Raw genomic sequence first — 20522 nt, 5'->3', positions numbered from 1 at the left:
TGAATTCTACGTGAAGTAAGTAACATTTGAATATTGATATGTTGATACAAAACTATTCAGAGCGATGAAAACCTAAGATCAATGCCACAGTCAATGACTGAAATCTTTATGTTCTTGAATTACATTGATTGATACTTACAATTGGTACCCTCATATTTTTTTCTATTTTGTTTTGTTTTTATTTTGTGATACATTAATTGTAACCAGGACTGAATGTGTTAATTTAAGCATAAACAACTCATTTTTGACGATATCATATTGACTCACCCTTCCCCAGCAACCACCATTTAGCCCTACATAGCTCCCTGAAGAAGGGCAAGCCCCATGATCCATTCCTCAATCTATGAGTCATTTTGACAGGTCCAGTCTTATACAGTTCCTGTATAAGCAACCATATTGCTATTTCAAGAGTGCCATGGCCATATTGTACTCAAAGACAATATTTCATAACCCCAATATATATATATTGGTTATATATATATATATATGTATATATATATGCATATATATATACATATATATATATATATATTACTTCTTTCTGCAGTGTTCCAGTGTTAAGTCTTGAAAGGAACTACAAATAATGAAATAGTTTATGATCTAACAGAAATTTAACTATATTCAATATGACTAAAAGTGAATACAATTTGATATTTTATGCCTGAAAATTGGCTATCAATACTAAGAAGCTTTATCAAATCAAGAAACATGTGAGATATGAGTCACATATTATAAATGTGTGTTATGTTGATAAAATATATCTAAAACAATTTTATTGTGTAATCAGAGTTAAATCAGTTATCATATATTTTGTAGGTTTTTTTTTTCATACTAACTACTAAAACCCAAAGGTTGTTTTGTATTTACATTACAGTTTGGAGTAAGTCTCTGTGTGACTATCATTAGACACCATTGATTCATAGAAGTTTCTGTCTCTATCTGTAAATTTTGTAGAATAGATGCTAATTTCAGGGAAACAGGACTGTACACTACTCTACCTACCATTTGAAATTCTCAGCGGTTGTGATCTTGAGCTAGTTTTGTTAATCCTGTATTTCTAGCTAATAGCGCTAATGAACTCTTGGTGAACCCAAGGTACTCCATTTGCTTGTATTATCATCTCCATGACTAGCCATGCACATATGCACATAAAGGTGTTTGAATTGTTTGAATGTTTATTTATTTTACTATTTTATATGTATGAATGATTTCCCTGCATGTATGTGTGTGCATCTCTTGTATTTATGGTGCCCTTAGAAGACTTCCAGATGGTAGTGAGCTGCCATGTGAATACTGTGGCTTGAACCTCTGTCCTTTTTGAGTGCAACAAGTGATCTTATCTGTGGAGGCAACTCTCCAGCCCCAGATTTAGCTATTAGAGTTTCCCACTGCCTTGCTAAAATACCTGAGAAAAAGCAACTTAAAGAAAGAAGGTTTATTTTGAGCTATGTTTTGAGGGTGTAATCCTTCATTGTGAGGAAAGAGTGATAGCAATAACAGATTGTGCCTATGGTCGCAGAACTGTAGTTGTTTGCCCCTATCAGTAATATCAGGCTGTAACTGAGACTAGGTAATAATACCAAAGTGTCTAGCTAGGCTGCACCTCTTAAAGGTTCCACAGCTTCAAATCAGGGTTACTAGAGGTCATGTATTCAAACGTATGATTTTGGGGGAGGCAGTTTTAAATATTATTATTATTATTATTATTATTATTATTATTATTATTATTTAACTTTTTAGAAATAAAACTATAATTATACATTTTTTCCTTTCCTTTAATCTTTCCTGTATATACTACCCCCTTGAAATCATGGCCTCTTTCTCCTTAATATTATTGTTTTACACATACACGTCTAAATATATAAATACAACTTGATTAGTCTGTCTTGTCTTACTTGTGTGTATACGATTTCATGGCTGACCACTTGGTATTGGATAACCAATTAGAAGACTATTTCTCCTCCTTTCAGATTACTTGGTTGTAAGCTTTTTTTGTTTTTTGTTTTTGTCTATAGGTGGGGGACCCTGATGATTCCCCATTCCATGTTAACATGTCTATTGGTATTCTTCAGGGAGGCATTTTACATCTAAACCATGACAGCTGTGGTTTGCCCTGGCAACTGCTCCTGTTGATATAGCCAATAATTCTGCTTCTCTGCCTGCTCTGTGTCAAGCTGAACCTGTACAGCTATTCTTTCTGGGAGCAGTAGAATAGATGGGGTCACATGCCACTGCACTGAAGCATGATCCTGTTGGTAAGGAATGTTTTTCAAGCAAGTCCTGATTTGTGCTGTTTGGAATCTGGGCAGAGAAGCTGAGAGCTTTTGCCTGAAGTGAACTGAATGGCAATGTACCAGATTTTTCTTTTCATTGTGGGTAAACCAATCCTCAGACATGCTTTTCTATGTGAACATTTTTATGTCAGTGCTTTGAAATGGAAGGCAGTGTTGAAAGTAGTAACTAGATGTGATCGTGGCTATGTTGAAAAACATGGACACAAGTGATTCAATTTGCCTATTCACAAACTCTGCAATTATTACCAATAATGAACTTTCTGGACACTTTATATTTCATTATGAAACAAATTAAAAAATATGCAATTGTCATTTACATATTTTAAGACAATTAGTATAAACTTTCTACCTTCTATCTTGAAGGCTTTTAAACCATGTTATGTTCTTGGAGTTGCTTGGAAGTTTTTACTAATATTTTTTTAAAGATTGACAGCCAAGTCCAAACCTAGGTTTTTGAGAAAGTAGAAAAGTATGATCCCCCTCCTCAATTCCTTCTGTCTGTGACTTTCAACTCTTGAAATAGATTTTTCTGAACATGATGATGATTTCATTACAACTGCAGGGTGTGGGTTTGGAACACAGTAATGGGGAAAATGTCCAAATGCAGTTTATTATGACAATGTCAATTATATAGATTCAGAGAACCCTTGTCTTGTTCATATGTATCATTGGTCCCAGAGGTGAAAAACAAGTCTATGGTCTTAGCTCCTGTTTCTCCTTTTGATGAAGAGCTGTGGATATATGTAAATAACTTTTGGGATGTCTTTTGCTGGTAGCATCTGCACAAGGACAGGCTCTTCCACTCAAATGAGTTAATATTCCATTGTTAGGGTTCTGTCTTTTATATGTAAAAACATTCAGTAAAGGGATTGGATCACTACACAAACAACAGGGTTCTCAGACTTGGCTTTGCCCTGTAATGTTCCTGCCAAAGACTATTGGAGTCTCGGTGTTCGTTCAATAGGTAAAACAACACAAGCTTTTGCCTGTCACAAATGGTGCTTCATTTATTTATTTAGCGTCCTTCCCTCCTGGATTGCTACATCCTGCTCTGAAAATACAAGCATATGGCTTCTGTCAGCTCTGCTTTCTGCCCCGTCAGGATTCTACTTAAGCTACTTGTTTCTCTTTAAGAAAATTACCTGCCTTCGCTCTACCATCTCTTGAGACTCCATTTACAATCAAAATGCAGGTATTTACATGGTGAAGTGATTAAACAGACAGGACAGAATAATAACTGCCAACCCTGGAACCTCACAGAGTTTTCCTGCGCTTCACGGGAAGTGTTTAGAGAAAGCAGATGAAAGAAACACATCTGAATATGGATGAAGAACGATGTGGAAGGAAGGTGCCATTTAGATTCCAAATTTTATGCAAGGCTCTTTGGAAGCTCTGGGTCTATCCTCACTCATAGCAGTGTATATACAGAAGACAATGGTGGTCCACGACTTCATCTTTCTTCCTTTAGCATCTTTCCTTCAAGGATTTCTTACCTACATGCAAATGTCTGGAAATTCCTGTGTAGGTAGGTGAATCTGCTTTAGAATAAAAAGCAGATGCCACCCTAGGGTGATTGCCAGAGGGACTGACAGTTTTTCCAATCCCACTATGTCAGTTGTTTCTTAATTCCTGTGTGTAGGACCTTTTATGTAAGTTATTATCTTGAATCCTCTAATTCCATTTATTAGCTAGGATTTAAACAAGTTGGAAGTCACCTTGAAAAACTAAATTGAACTTCAACAGGGGAGAAAGAAAATGTGATTTCAAGTCAAAACATTTTCCCCCATCCCAGTAGAACATCAGATTATGGCTATGCTCAAACCACTGATGAGCATTATGTTGACAATGCTGTGTAGTTGAAGGTACCTGGAAAAGGCTGAAATGACTCTTAGTGCTGATACCGATACATGGAGAACACCACAAAGTCCCCAGGTGGTATGATAGAAGGAATACAGATCAGATACTTGGGTGTCATTGTCTTCAGCTGAGTTCTGATTATATTTGTGTTGTCCTAGACTAAACATGAAAGTTGTCCACACCTCAATATGTGTGACAGAATTCTGGTTTTTTCCACCTCTTTTGCAAAATACTGAAAAAATCAAATGAACAGCCACGTGTAAAAACAGGACACAGAATGCAAGGAACCCCTGCAAACACACTGCTCATTCTTTGGACACTAGAATGGCCATGTGTTTTTAATTTTACTTTTAATGATTCTTTAGAGCCACCTTCTATGATTCTTTCTAGAATTGTATCCTATCTTTTCCCTGCTAAAACAACACCCTGAAACAGGCCACTAGTCAATTCTTTTTGTGTACCCCATTGTGAGGTTAAATAGGATGAGGCAGAATCTTTGGTCATTAACAGAACTATGAAAATTCAGTGGCATAAATTAGTCCTTGCTTTTTCTCGACCTTTCCACCCCTATGACTGAGATATGGTGAGCCTCACTGAACTCATATCAGAAGTGATTTGATATACAGTCTGTGCTGCCTATCACTCCAAGTCAACTCGTAAGAGATCATGGCAAGTTTCTGTGTAGTAAAATGACTACCTAAAATACAATTGATATTAACTCAATTCTATGTGTTCTCACAACGTAATTTTTTTCTTTTAAGTCTATATTTTCAGACTTTTAGAAGAGACATTCCAAATATTCTTCCATCCTGATTCCTCTTCCCACCATCCTTTAGCTGATGAGCTGCCGGGCACCAGGTTTATACTTTTTGGACAGGAAGTTTCACAGGGGAACACGTCCACCCACTTAGCTAGCATAGAATGCCTTGGCTCTCCTCAGCAGACTTGTGCTCCAGAGCTACTTGCAGAGGAGTACGCAGAAACTCTGCCCCCAACCAGGCTACCCCTGAAAAGGAGTCAGCTGAGAACCGCTTTAGATCCTCAGTCCCTCTTCCGCCTCTTCTTTTTGGCTCTCTCCTGTGGGTATGGCTGACTTCTCTCACCTTCATCCTCTGCTTCCCAAGTCCTGCCATCATCTTTATTGCTTACATCCAAGACTTCCTCACAGCACTGCTGTCTTTTCTTTTTGTCTTTTCTTGTGACGTTTCTCTCTCCTTTTGTTAGGTCATCCTTCCCTTCTTCCTCTTGGGTATCTATGCCTTCCCCACACATCTGACGCTTCTTGTTGAGTCTCCTGGGGTTTTTATCTGCTCTTCTGTTGACTGCCACATCTCTACCTTCTTCATCATAGACTCCCATCTCCCCCTCTTCATGGCGCTGCCTCTTTCTTTTACCTGGAAGACCATCAGATTGCTCTGTGCTCAGTTCTCTGGGCCCACTATCTCCTGCAGCCCCTTTCTCCTCTCTTCTTATAGCCGTTCCCTCTCTCTCATCTTTCTGCCTCCTTTTATACTTCTTGCTTTTCCTGAAGCTCTTGTCAGTGTATTCTAGGAGCTCCTCACCTAGACTCTTCAGTTGTTACAGCCTCTTCCTCCTCTTTCTGCTTCCTCTTCTTTTTCTTTTTGTGGGAAGGCTCACTGTCCGTCAGTTGTTGAGAGGTGCCCACGTCCTTTGAGCCTTTGAGCCAAGCCAGAAAGGCCTGCTCTTGGGCTTCCAGGTGAGCAAGCTTGGCCTCATGGTGATTCCAATCCGGGTAGTCTTGTGTGCTGTTCGCCCCTCACAAGCTTTGAGTAGCATCTCATTTTTGGGGGCACGGGCTCATGGTTGTCAACATCACTGCAGCTCCCCAAGTCGCTCTCAGGCTTCTCTTCACCTGAGGTTAGTGTGGCTCTCTTCACAAACTTCTGATACAGCAAGCTGGGCTTGGGTGACTGCGCTGGGTGGTCTCCTTGAAAAGGTGCCTTATCTGCACTCCATCCTTCCTGGAGTCCACTACCAAGCTAGCAGCAGTCTTGTTGAAGAGATCATTCCACCAGTGGTCTGTAAATTCCTTGGAAGGGTCGTGTTCCACCCCATGGGTATCTTGCTTCAGTGTTACTCTGAGGGCCTGGGTAATGCCATTCTCCCTTCTACCCAGGAGCTTGCCTTGAGTTCATCCATGCTTCAGCAGCTATTCTTCAGCAAACTTCATCCCACGATTCTTGACCTTTGGGTGACACTCATGATAGGGTCTGTCCTCAGTTGTTTGGTTCTGTTCATCTGGGGTGACAGAAAAGTCTTTTAGAAGGTTACAAATTTTAAAAAATAGGGTATCATCTTGAATACTTCTTGGGGTAGGGGAAGGGTAATGGTAAATTACTGTGTAAAATAAAGGAGTTTGAGCTAAGGTGAATGTGGTTATTGTGGTCTTAGACTGTTACCTGGATAAAAACCACATCTATAGAGAAGAGGCCTACTTCCAAGCATCATGTCTCTACAGTGAACATAATTAACTACTGTAGGATTCACTAAAGGAGTTTCGGTACATAATGTGTGTTCTTGGAATATACGACTCATTTATTTTCAGAGAAAAGAAATCACATAGTTCTAGAAGCTTATCTCCACGCTCAATCTCATTCCATCCATTAGAAAATTCTTCTTGGACATCAAGTATTCCCAGTGAGCCTGTGTGTCTTCCAGTCTGCTGGAATTTGTTTGTTTGTTTTGGTTCCAACTTTAACATGGGTTATATTTCATCATTAGAAGCAGCTATTGTAACCAGTTGGCATCTGACCGGCCCTGATTGGCTTTGCCTGGTCTCATTTAATAAAGGGATTCAATTCTAGAGTTGGCAGTGCAGATGGAATTGGATCAAACGAAAGGAGAGAGGGAGCTTTTAAAAAGCAAACTTTGCCAAAAAGGTGAAGCCCAATTGCTAATTGACATCATGTTCATGATTCATGGCTGCTTTATATGGTATGCAGCCACCACAACTAAAAACTCAGCAGACCAAATACCAAGGACATGACAAGAGAATATTTGCCAGTAGCTATTTTGACTCTGCACGTGAAAGTTGTGATTTTTGTGGGTTGAAATGTAACTTCTTTGAGCCAAAATTACAGCTCAGAAAGTCAGTGTTTTCAACAAAGCTCTATAGAATTAAAACTTCAGTAATTACCAAGTCCTACCTACTCCATGAATGCTCAGTATTTACACATTAGTGAGACAGCAAGCATCCTTGGCAGGGTTCTTAATCCAAGCAGCTCTTAAAAGCTAGAAGTTGATGTTCAGAATTGTTAAGCCTATAGACTCATTTTGCCTGAAAATATTTTTAGATGTTTTTTTCTAATTACAGGGACAAGTTTGTTCAGGATTCCTATTTCTTTGCTAGTGAGTTAAGTTGGTACCCCTTCCTATAGAATAACTAAACATCTCAAACTGATTCTCCTTGTAGGCCATACTTTCAGAGCACACTTCTTTGAGCATGTGATCATCTTAAAGGTTCTGTAACATATATGTCCTAAGTTATGAAGTCTGAACAAGGCCTCAGAGTACTATATGGTTAACAAGGTTTCTCAGTGGTAGGCCCATTGATGTGCATACAAATTTGAACAGTAACACTATTGAGCATGCATGATCTTCTACAAACTTGCAGTTTAACCTCTATCCATCTTCCAGACAACAGCAGATAGTAGTACTGTTAATCACTGGTTGGTGGTGTTCTCATCCTATCTGCCCCCCAGATGTTGGTCCCATAGTTTTATATGCTATAGACCCATCTCTGGGTATTCAAATCATCACACATATATCATACATTTATGCAGTCATTCTCTTATTTCATCAATTTCTCCCACTCCTTGAATTCCTTCTACTGATTCTAAAAACAAATGGCCTTCTGAAATGCATCTTTGTATCATTTTTAATGACTTCATTGTCATTTCCTCCATTTCAACTTCTCCCTTCTTTGTACTGAGAATACCCTGCCAGCCACACCCCAGTTTGAGTCCTCTTAAAAATCTGTACCCATCCTACAAACAACAGAAAGGATACCATCTCCTTAGGACTCTTGTAACATATATTAATACCACTTTTCACAGATCTAGGAACATAATATAATAATTACATGTTGTCTATCTATCCTCTTTCTAAATCTGGTGACAGGACCTAGGTTTTGTTGTTATTTTTTATTAACACTACCAATAAGATTAAATGATTTAGTTAACTGTACAAAAATGTGTTTTTCACATTAAAATTAGTGTAAATATTTAAAAACATCAGTATGCTTGGCTCAAAAAGTTTGTTCTAAAACTTTAAAATAAATTACTAGTTACCTGTTAAACTTGAACAATGTAACATGAGAACACTTGGAAATATGGACTCATAATTTTAACAAGTATACTCTTGAATATTTTACATTTTAATAGATGTATGTCATATACAAATTTAAAATACTTTTTCTGGAAATGAATTGTTAAATGTTATAATATCATCAAGTAAATAAAGATCAACAAATATAGATTGAAATAAAGATAAATATATTTTAATATTTTTGAGGAACTCAAAATATTACATACTGAAAATATTTTGAATTTTCTACTTAATCATTATTATTAGATTATAACAATTATGGTTTGAAATATTAATTAAAACTAGTCTTGCATGAGCTGGGATTTTTGTCCCTGGAAGCCTCAAAGCTCTTTATGTGGATGTCAAGAGAAAGTGAGCACAGAGTAAGACAAGCACTCCAAACTAAACAGTTATGGAATTAGAATGCCAGATGCTGAAGTACAAGCATTTCCCTGTAGAACATTGTCTTAGCAATCACATCTCTTCAGATGTCTTGAGAGATTTTGTCTATGAAGAAAAGCATTTTACAAGATGGTATATGTCTTGTCTTGAGACACTGAAAAGACATGACTTCACGTCATGGTTATATAAGCAGGTAACCTTATAAGGATGTTTAACATTCCTGATAACTACTTTCATAAAACTTGTCCATTATTCTTGGCACTTACTTGCTTAGCAATATTTATAAGTATATTACCTGCATAGGTTCCTATTCATCTTGAATCCCATCCCACTCAGCATAATAATATATATAAATAAAATATAGAAATTTCCACAGCAGCAAATTCAGAGTTTTAGGACAGTTGCATGCTAGATACCAGGTTTGACACATCATAGAAACAATGCCTTACTTATCATTTCTCATCACCTTGGTGTGTGTGTGTGTGTGTGTGTGTGTGTGTGTGTGTATACTACCAGATTATCTTGTTAAGCACTATAGAATTTGATTTAATAATTTTATGCTAAATTTACACAGTATATATATATATATATATTCATAATTATGTAACACATTGATGTGATGTTTAAAAAGAAAATGAAATGTATTATTTTCAAATGTGTATATATTCTAAAATCTTGAAAATCTGTATCTTCAATTTAAATCTGTACCCTCATCTCAAATTTCTGTTTTCAAATCCAATCAAAACTAGGCTTTTCTGTAGTCTTCCAGCTTCTACAACTAATCATGTCAAATTCTGGATCACTTCATCTATGCAAACCTGTGCGGAGGTAATCTTCATCTTTGCTTTGCTTCTCATTGTAATTTGCTAAGTTGCTTGAGCTTGAACCTAGAACGAGTCATGGTTGATATTTCTCTGACCTCATTTCCATGTCTCAAACAGTACTTAACCTTGCTTTTTTAAAAAAAAATATGTGCCCACTACACAGGTAGCCTCATCTAAACCATCATACTTTCAAACTTTGTAATTCTTCTTGCTTCCCATCAAATTTGCCTGTCCATAGTGTTTAGAGAAACATTTTTAAATGTCAACAGTATGATATTACTCCCATATTTAAAGATTCTTCACTTAAGGCCTTAACCTTTGCTATATGCTGTGAGATCCTGGTTACCAACCATCTCTCAAATTGCAATTCAACTCATTCTCTACTTCCTCACTCTGCCATTTTTCTTTTTTTTTTGTGCCCTGCTGTGGCTCAAATTGTGCCTTCTCTCCCCCTCATTGTATGATGTAGTCCTAACTTGCAAAGGTAATCTTACTTTAAAATAAAGTTTTTTGGATATATGTCAGAGACATTAAAAGCAGGCTACCATGGAACAAGTAGCAAGCAAAGGGCACAAGATTGGAAGAAATGAGGGCGTCCAGATGTGCTTCTAACATGTGTCTGGGGGGATGGTCATACTGACAGTTTGGATGTGGATTATGAACCTCTGGATGATGGAGGAATACTGTCTGTGCTCCTTAGAGCCACATAGTTAGTTGTGCTTTATTGTATCAATCCTAATAGATCAATTCTCTTTTACTGATCTTCAAATATATGTGATGCTTCTCTATTCTAGGTTTAGACATTTGATTCACTTGGTCTCCTTTGCCGGGTCACTCTTTTCTGGTCCCTTCTGCCAGGCTACTCTTACCATGTTCCTTTAGTAAGCTTTAGTTTATTCTTTTTGGTCTTTGCTCTTATGTCACTTCCAAAAAATGATAGCATTCTTACCAAAAGTAAGGGTGTTACCTTTGTTTATATCATCATGGAAGTGTCCAATCATTCTTTTTGTAAAGATCCAAACTTTATTCACGTCTGGTATTCAGGACCTTTAAAGAGCTGCTTCCCTTCTTACCACCTTCCTCAGCTAACTTGACTACCAAACCCACAAGGGCACAGTTGCTTTAGAAATTTGTTCCTCAAGTCTATGCCTTAATGGCCCATGACTTCCTTGTGCTAGATGCCCAAACCCAGGCTTAAGCATCAGAGAATCTTATTTCCGCACTACCCTCATCCTGCACCTTGCTGTTGCGCTTCTTCAAATAGCTTATTTATTATGCAAGTCACTTACATCTCATTCTGAACATGTTGTTATGTAAGGGACACAGCTACAGATATAATTTAAAACAACTATTAATTGGTTTCTATAAGAGGGGCTTCAGGCTGTCATAGGCATTTCAGTAATCAGGTAAGGAATGAACCAATGAATAAATGAGTCCAAGAATACTGATTGTATTATCCTGAATGTCTTTAAAATCCTGTATATTGGACCATGCTTTGATTTATGTCCTCTTTTCTTTCTTTCTTTTTTTCTCTCTTTCCTTCCTTCCTTCCTTCCTTCCTTCCTTCCTTCCTTCCTTTCTTTCTTTCTTTCTTTTTTCTTTTGAGTAACTAAAAATGAATTTTCTTTCTTTCCATGAAGGAATATGGAATTGAAAAAAAAAAAACTAGATAAAATAAATCAGTTCCTTCCCTGATGATTGCTGTAACAGAAAACCAAGTGGAAAATGACAGATGAAGGCCTTTGCATTTCCACATTGCTCGTGACCAAAGAATGCAGCTTGTATTGCCAATCAAGAATTCTTACACTGTCCTGAATGATAAGTGTGTGTGTTGGATAGAATCATTTTGAGCACAGGCTACGTTTGCTTAGGTATGGCTTCCTGTTTTGTTTTTGGTTTTGTTTTTGTTTTGTTTCTTTTTGGGGGGGGTTGTGGTTCAGGGACACAGAGGTCAGAAAAGGCTGTCTCCTGCTAATTATAGACCTCAGTAATTTTTACTTTACTAACTTCAAATCCCTGGATATTTTTACAAGTGTAGCTTTTAAAAGTTTTAAGTTTCAAAGAGTCCAGTTTAGCTAAAATAGCAGAAGAACATAAGGTCGCATTGTCACATACATAGAACATTTCTATAGATTAGTAAGGCTGAAGATGTGTGAATTTCTATCTACTAAAACATCAGCACCAAAAGAGTAATGTATGATAAACATGTGGGTATATATATAGAACCATAAGTACTTTGATCTCCAGTTTGTGATAGATATCTGTGTACACTGTACATAGAGCTGGCATTTCATTTTCTATTCAAATGCATGAAGGCATATATAACAGTGTATTTAAAATTCACAATAAAACATGAAAACTCCATATATATTCAGAAGTCTTAGATGAAGATGATAGCAATAACTAGATTTCCATTCTTTATGATGTCATGGACACTGTCATTCTTACATTTCTATATGCATATGTGTTGTGTGTATGCATGTGAGTACATGAATACATATGCAAACATATGCCCCCAAGTGTATATGTGTGTGTGGAGATCAGACAATAAACTTGAGTGTTATTCTTCAGTAGTCATCCATATTGTTTCTTGAGATAAGGTCTCTTACTGACATGACAATTGATAAGTAGATCAGACTGGCTAGTTATTGAACCCAGGGATCTGCCTATTTTTTTAATCACTCAGAACTGGAATTAACAAACACATACCACCATGCCTGGGCTTTTATATAAGTTCTGGACATGGGACTCAGTTCTTCATGCTTATAAACCCAGAACTTTACTGACTGAACTGTTTTCCACAACCCTATCTGCACATTTTTAAATAGATTCATGACATAAAAAAAGGGACATCCAGCCAAATTCTAACTTGGTTCTTAAAATATTCAGTATTCTGAAGCCTCATCTTCCAGTTGTGAGCTGAGACTCTCTACCAACTTGTTGAGATTTGGTGAGGTGGAGATCACTTAGACTATACAGATGCAGTGCACAAAATAGTGTTGAGTCTGGCCACACTGTAGTGTTTGTTTAGCATGCGGAAAATACTGTATATTTGATAGAATACAGAACATGAGATATGTAACATCTCATCTTTGCTTCAGATGGACCATCCTTGGAAATACTTTGTGATGACTGTGGGGCAATGTGGATTCTGGTGGTTGTGTCATTACTGACCATTCATTGCTAACTGTGGTAATATGGGTTCTCAGGGCAGAGCTGTTGCTGTGGGGATAATGAATGTAGCAACTTGAGGCTAGGGGTCTCTTTCTGTACTTGCTTCTGCTTCCCATCTTCTAACCATCAGGGCATCCGAGATCTTTAAAGAGAGGCTATGGCTCAGTCCACATGTGAATTAAAATCCATAAAAAATGTGTTCTTTATTTTTGGGTATCTTGAAGCTAAGTAGAGTTCAAGCATCTACTACCTGATTTTTCTCTTTACTCTCAGTTTATTCTTCTGTGGGACTGAAGTTCACTAAATAGAGAAAGCAGGAGGCTGGGTCACTTATCTTCTCTATAACTCGCCTTCACAAGTCCTTTCTCTTTGCAACATTCTGGATTCAGATATTTCTATCTTCTAGAGGAGTGTATCAATTGACATATGCCATTTTATTCTCAGCATGATTACTTAAAACCACAACTTTTCAAGATATAGTTAATGTTGCTATTCCTTTAGAGTAGTAAAAATGTATGTAAGATTTGATTTTTCTCTCGAGTTAAGAAGTTCTAAATTAATTTTTCATAATCCTGTCCATTAATAAAAACAATTGGTACAGGACTCTAGTTAATAGAGTCTCAGGCAATCTCTGTAGGAAGACCCTGGCTTGAAATCATGTTCATAGGAGTATGAGAACTAACTCCATGAAGGATCATGTAGGAAAACAAGATGTTCACTAATTTTTTTCAAAGTATTAGAGGCACATGTATGCATAGGCTGAGGTGTTTCAGTAGATTAATCTTGTCTCTGACTTGGCAGTGGAGAATATACTCTATAACATGGATAAATTATGGATATCTCAGGGTAATGTTCCTCTATATCTTAAGAGATTGGCTTCAAGCCTCTGTCCTGTCTTCCCTAGGATCAAAAACCTAAAGATGCTGTAGTCCCTAATGTTAAATGTCATAGAATTTGCCTATACTTATGCAATAATACCTGGATAACTTACTTTACATTACATACTATAAACACCATGTATTATATGGTTTTTACACTATGTTTTTTAGGGAATAATGACAAGAAAATGAAGGTCACAGATGCTCAGTACAGACTGAATTGTTCATGTTAGCTGAATGTCTAGATTTGGTGATAATTGATGTACCCCAAATTGGATCTCTGATGCTTTGCAATGATGGTGAAGATTTGGTCAGAATAGGATCCTGCAATAATTATAGTGATAGATTAATCAAACCACCTTGAGCCCCTTTCAAAAACTTCATTTTCATCTTTGGAATTGTTGAATAGGGCAGGGGTACCTTACATGTGAACGAGAAGTTGCTTTAAAATTCTTGTGCCTGCATTTATGAACTCCCATTCTTCTTTGGTCTCTGAGTAGTTATTGTTTTTGAGAAACTGAGACCATATTATCATTGCTGTCTTTTCTGGTCTGAATGAACAGTGCATATCATATTCTTACACCAATTTGCCACCTCCTTCGTGTTCAGCCTTCCTCTGGAATATTCTTTTGTTTTTCTTTCCTTTTTCTTTTTTTTTCGAGACAAGGTTTCTCTGTGTAGGCCTTGGAATATTCTTTAATAGATTCTTCTGACAAATACAAAGGAGAGAACTAAAGTCACAGTAAACATGACACTAGAGGACCTGAGCTCTGGAACTACATTAAGATTTACTAAAAATCTAAGTCAGGTGGAAATGCGTAGCAGTTTTTGTTTTTACGACAAAACCACCATCTTTGTTTTTCTTACAATATGAAGTTTGTCACACATGAAAACACTATTCTTAGTCTCTGGCATGATCTTGACTTTATTTTATAAACCTAGTATCCTCAAGCAAAGGTGACAAAATCACATCATGTAATGTTTTTGAGGGCTGAATTCTACATGTGGGCCTTTATCTGACAGCTGTTACCCACAAACAGCTGGCACCTCCACATGTGTGGATGGAAAGTGGCACTCTAGGTGGATATGGGCTTACATGCAACTTACCTTTCTGATATACTACTTCTTTTTACCCTAATTCACCAACAACTGAGTTTACTAAGTGTTCTTGTCCCTTGTTTTTCTTTGTTGTTGTAATCTTTGTTAGATGCTCTTTAGAGTCTAGAGGTTTTTAGTATGAAAATAAATAATAGTGTGTGTGTCTGTGTGTGTGTGTGAGAGAGAAAGACAGAGAAAGAGAGACAGAGAGACAGAGAGACAGAGACAAAAGACAGAATGACAGATGGACAGGCAAGGACAGACACAGACACAGACAGAGAGGCTATATTATACATGTTGAGGTCACCTGCACATCCAACTCAAGCCACCAGGCTTACATGTCAAACATTTTATACACCAAGCCATTGTGATGTCCTAATAATGTGGATTTTAATATGACTACTTACTGTAGAACCATTGGGCATTTTTCTAGAGAGCACGTCATATTTGTTGATGTTGGTGGACATCTCCAGTTGTTTTAGACTGATATTTTGCAGTTGGTTAGGCTTCCTCTTTGGCCCTTATGCTTCACTATATATTGAGAGAAAAGGAGGGCTACTGAGCATCTACTAAGGGATATACCTTTCTTAAGTTATGAAAACTTTAGGAGAATTTTCATACTTAATTAAGAAAGGAGAAAGTTGATGCTCAAATGAGCCTTCTACGTGGCCCATATACCACTGAGATATATTCACCCTTAGATTATATCCAGCAAGTTCCAAGACTGGTTTCAAGGTATATGTACCTATAGGGAAAGCAGATGCCAAAACTCCAGGTTGCCTGCCTTTCTGTGGTCTAAATGTTTTCCTTGATCTAGTTTTCTGATCTTTCCTTCTGTTTCCCAAGGAACAGAGATGTTTGGCCATCTAGGATGTGCTTGGATGAAGTCCTTGAAAGAGGAAGCTTTTCTTAGGGTATGAAAACAAATGAACTAGATGTCAGTGACCAGCTTCCTCCACTTTGACCCTAATTGTTTCTCATTTGAACAGGTCACTAAAATGCTCCAGAAATGGATCAGCCCAACAAGAGGTAGTATTTCCTATTTCAATTTTCTAAATATACCTTATTAAGTGTATTCAGTGTTTTCCCTAACACAGATTTAACACAATGCAGCTCTGTCCTTTTTTCCTGCACATGGCAGTGAGGGACTGTTTTGAAATCAGGAACTTGTCCCATTAAATACCCATAGTAGACCACGAAGGAGGGAACTATTGCATCGAAGGAAGTAATGACTCATATAAACATCTTGACAATTATTAACACATGGATTTAATTTACAAAATTCAGACGGCTCACAGTATCCATCTGTCCTCAACTTGGGGCCATGAAGTCCCTTTATTTTCTCTTTCCACAGCAGGTTGATATTAAGGACAGAAGGAGAAATAATGTGCTTTCAGCAGAGAGCTTGCTCTCAGTGTTGCAGAGGTTACTTTATCCAGGTCCATAGTGAAGCCAATCATAGCACATGCCAGTCAGCAGCAGTTTAGACTTTAGTGAGTTAACCATTCAAAACTCTGTGATTCTGACTATGAACAATCTCATTGTATTCCAGATAATTAGACCTAATGGATGCTGGCGAATACTCAATAGCTTTCCAATCCATTGTATTTGGTAGCAATTTTGCAGGCAATTATGTGTATCAAGGTTGGAAATGCCAAGAAATCCAAGAATTCTTTTGGTGTTGGAGCAGAAGGAACAAAGAACAATTAAAAGGCATGAATATATTTTCAAATAGATGGTAAGTCATTGAGTAGGATTGAGTAAGAAAGATATTGACAGATAAAAAGCAATTAAAAGGCATGAATACATTTTCAAATAGATGGTAACTCATTGAGTAGGACTGAGTAAGAAAGACGTTGATGGTAGAAAGAAAAAAAAATAAGGCCATTGTGAGGAATGAGAAGGTTGTTTAGGAAGATAGGCATGAGATCCTTAATGGAGATGAAGCTGTAAGGTAAGAGTTGTGTTTTCCTGATCATGAATTTGTTTCCTTAGTGTGGTCATACTGAAGAGTCAAAAATTTGAATTGATGCCATTGGAGAGTGTATTAACTATTATTCCTCTTGCTCTAATGAAATACCCTCATATAAGAAATGAGGAAGGGCTGGTTCTGACTGACAGTTTGTAGCAATCATCATGGAGTCCCAAAGGTGTGTTAGTGGGAATGAGATAGAACACATTACATTTACAGTCAATATGAAAATACAAAGGAGAGCTGCTGCTTAGCTTACTTTCCCCTTTTTCTTTAGTCTAGGACCCAGGACATAGAATGATGCTAACCACAATTAGATTTGGTCTGCTTACCTCCGTTAACACATCTAGTAACTTCCTCACAAAATACCCAGAGGATTGTCTCCAGGTGATTTTTGACCTGACTAAGCTGATAATCAATAACGATCAAAGAGGGCATGCTCTATCTTCTGCCCAGGCTGTCAACACCTCTGTACCCTTTCCTTGCTGTTCCTTCTACTGTTATTGAAAGTTGGATAAATCATTTCAAGTGTTCATCTGCCATAACAGCAAAACCAATGGCTCATAATTCTGCCTCCTTGTAGTGGAAAGAGACAGTAATTTTGGTAGCAAGACTAGTGATACCCAGTTTATTTTGGACAATATGAGGAAATTACCTGTTTCCTTTGTAGGGAACAAAAGAATGAAGTCAGTAATTCCCTGTCTTTTTATTTCCATCCTGGCCAGTTCCAAAGTACAGAAAGTGGGGCTGTCATTGCAAACCTGACACAGTCCAGGTGCCCCTGGGTAGACACTCCCTTTTCCACTCCCTGTGTTCCTTGTTATCAGTTCTGCTCTCTGTACAAGCTGCTTTGATAAAAGTTTCTTGAACTTAATAGCAACACATCTCCATGAAAAATGCCTCATCTTTTTTCATTAAATTATGTTATTTTTATTTGAAATTATTCAGGTCAGATTTATTTGCTAAAGATGCCCAAAATAAAAACTGGATGGTATGCTTTATTAATAAAAGTTGATCTGAAATATAAGAATAGTGTAGGCAACAGCATTAAAATTTTAACTGAAAACAAGAGAATGGAAGGGAATAGTAGTCTAAGTGACTTCAGCACTGTGTTTCTGAGGAGCTGGCTGGGTGAGCAGAAATAGGCACATAGGAAAGTGCAATGTTTACTGTGATGTTTCTCAGAGAAAGAACTATAGAGGGCGTTACACTGGACCATCTGGCACTCTGCGGGAGTATGATGGATTTGGTACGAGTTATCCATGTAAAACCCTTTCCCCAGAATCTTTGTGGTACTATTTTCCAGTTAATACTGAAAGTAAAAGCTATCAACAGGAACAACACAGGAAAACCTCACTTATTTAAAATCCAGAACCAGTACCAAGATTTCAGACTTTGTAAATCCCACCTCCAAACATTTTCTGAAGTTTCCTTCTTGGAAATTTTACTTTCAAGGCTGTCAAGAACTATTTCTCTGCTTTGTACTGAGGGAAACACAGAATTTTCTACCTTGGTGCTGCAATAATGTCTGTGAAATCCAAGTTTGATTGTGTTTGGTTATTGATGAATGTGTGAAGAATACTAAAGTCTCCATGTAATTTGAACAAGCTGGCAAAGCACCCTTTATCATCTCCTCCATTACTACAGGGAGTGCCTTATGACAGCAAAAGAGACTTGGACCCTTCACTTTTTTATCCAGTCACTTCCTTTTGGCTCCATGTGTTGAGCATAATCTATGACAGCTCTTCCTCTGTCGAAGGACTCAGGATCAAAGACCTCATCATGAACATCTGAGGTCACAGGATGTTATTCTACCAGGCTGGATGAAAGTACCACTCTTTGGTAGCTGCATCCTTTGGGAAATATTAGAAAGCAGCAGTGACTTGGAGCCACCAGACTGACTACAAACATACGTTCTCTAAGAAAACACTGTATACTCGAATGGAAGCTGCCCTTTTCCTTTATGGAACACTGCTATAGGTCCTGAGATAATGGCGAAAGAATTTAGCCTCCTTCTAGACAGTCAGATTGAGAACTCATTTGGTTTTCTAAAACTGGACATGTATCACTACCTTCTTTTATTCCATCACATACAAAATCAATAAAGCAAGCCTTTTATCCGAAGGATTCTCTCTACCCCTCATAAGCAACAGCTTTGTGTGAGTACCCAGGGGAGTGGAAAGGTAAAGGAGATAAAACACATTGTGTTCACATGTTGCAAAAGACATGCAGAACCAGTAGTACCACCATCTTCCAGTCTCACTGACTGTGTGCATCAAGAATCCAGGCAACTGTCACCACCTTTTTCTGGGGTCAGAGAGAGCCCTCCACTTAGGTGTGATTATTATTAAACCAAGACAGAGTGACTAAATATCTTTCCTGTGGCAGTCCCTCAAGCCATGGAGCCTGGCTTAGCAGTTTTCCTGGAAGCTCACTCCCTTACCCCACTAACTTGCTTCCTATATTCATTTTAGCCCCCCTATGCCTCTATTCATAGAGATTCCTTTAATTTCTCTATAACTAACCATTGTTCTTGATGTCCATCCCAGCAGGAAGAATGTGTTGAATGCTAAGAGGCAATTATTACAATGGATGATGACTCCCTTTCCCATTGGCAGCACCCTTCTCTGAGGTCTGATGCTCCTCCACTCTCTCTGTTGTTAGTTGTATACCTCTATGTATGCATGAAGATCAACCTACTTTCTAAAGTAATACCTGGACTGGTGAGATGGCTCAGCGGGTAAGAGCACTGACTGCTCTTCCAAAGGTTCTGAGTTCAATTCCCAGCAACCATATGGTGGCTCACAACCATCCATAAGATCTGATCCCCTCTTCTGGTGTGTCTGAAGACAGCTACAGTGTACTTATTTATAATAATTAAATAAATCTTAAAAAAAATAGTTCCTAAAGTAATACCTATTATCCCTTACCTACATGTTGGGCTCAGTAGTTCTTTTTTTTTTTTTTTTTTTTTTTTTAATCTTCTAGCATCTTCTCTGTGAAGCAAAACCATACAGAGCTATTTGGTGTGAATGACCCAAACACACCACAGAATATATCCTCAAGGCAAGAGTCAGGTACCACACAGAACCCCAATCCTTCCTGTGACAAGCTGGCCTGTGAAAGCTAGCAATATTGCAAAAAATTTAAACCATCTATTAGATAATCATTTTTCCTATGAGAAAGTCATTTACTTATTCTTCTTTGGTATATGAATTTCATGAATGATCCTATTTATTCCATCTTCTTGGGAAGCTTTGATAAATTTTCTTGAAGATCTGGCAAAGCTCAGAGCCAAGACTGGAATGTGGCAGAGGTTCAGAGTTGAGTATGTAGCCAGACTGCCTGGCTTTTCCGTTCCGAGTTGCTGAACAGACCCAGGAAGCTACTTAACCACCTTGTCTCAGTTTGCTGATGTCAAATATTATCTCACAGTGATGTTATAATTATTTAAATTTGATTGGTGAAGCATGTGGGAACTCATATACTCCAACAGAAATATGTTTATCCCCGACACCAAATCCTTAATATTTTTCATAAAATGGGAAACCTCCCAAAATATTACTTATTGCTTCGTAATGTTTTGATATGTAAACTTCTAGCAATATTTTCTATTCAAAGTTACGTTACCTTAAGAGAAAACATATGAATATGCCAAGTATTATTTTCATTTTTTCTTAGAAAGATACTATCAGCT

The 20522-nt window shown here is 37.5% G+C and overlaps 1 long non-coding RNA gene and 1 pseudogene across 1 annotated transcript; one reads left to right on the top strand and one right to left on the bottom strand.

Annotated features, from left to right (window-relative positions):
- Nucleotides 1-4902: 4902 nt before the first annotated feature.
- LOC116104730 lies at nucleotides 4903-6620 on the bottom strand (annotated as a pseudogene).
- Nucleotides 6621-11364: 4744 nt separating this feature from the next.
- Nucleotides 11365-19505, top strand: LOC116071129. The gene is made up of 4 exons (XR_004110717.1): nucleotides 11365-11574; nucleotides 15843-15882; nucleotides 16406-16591; nucleotides 19375-19505. It is a non-coding gene; the product is annotated as an uncharacterized LOC116071129 (long non-coding RNA).
- The last annotated feature ends 1017 nt before the right edge of the window (nucleotides 19506-20522 follow it).

This window comes from Mastomys coucha, unplaced genomic scaffold (assembly GCF_008632895.1).
Source record: "Mastomys coucha isolate ucsf_1 unplaced genomic scaffold, UCSF_Mcou_1 pScaffold22, whole genome shotgun sequence".
NCBI lineage: Eukaryota > Metazoa > Chordata > Mammalia > Rodentia > Muridae > Mastomys > Mastomys coucha.
This window is presented reverse-complemented; position numbering and strand designations above follow the sequence as displayed.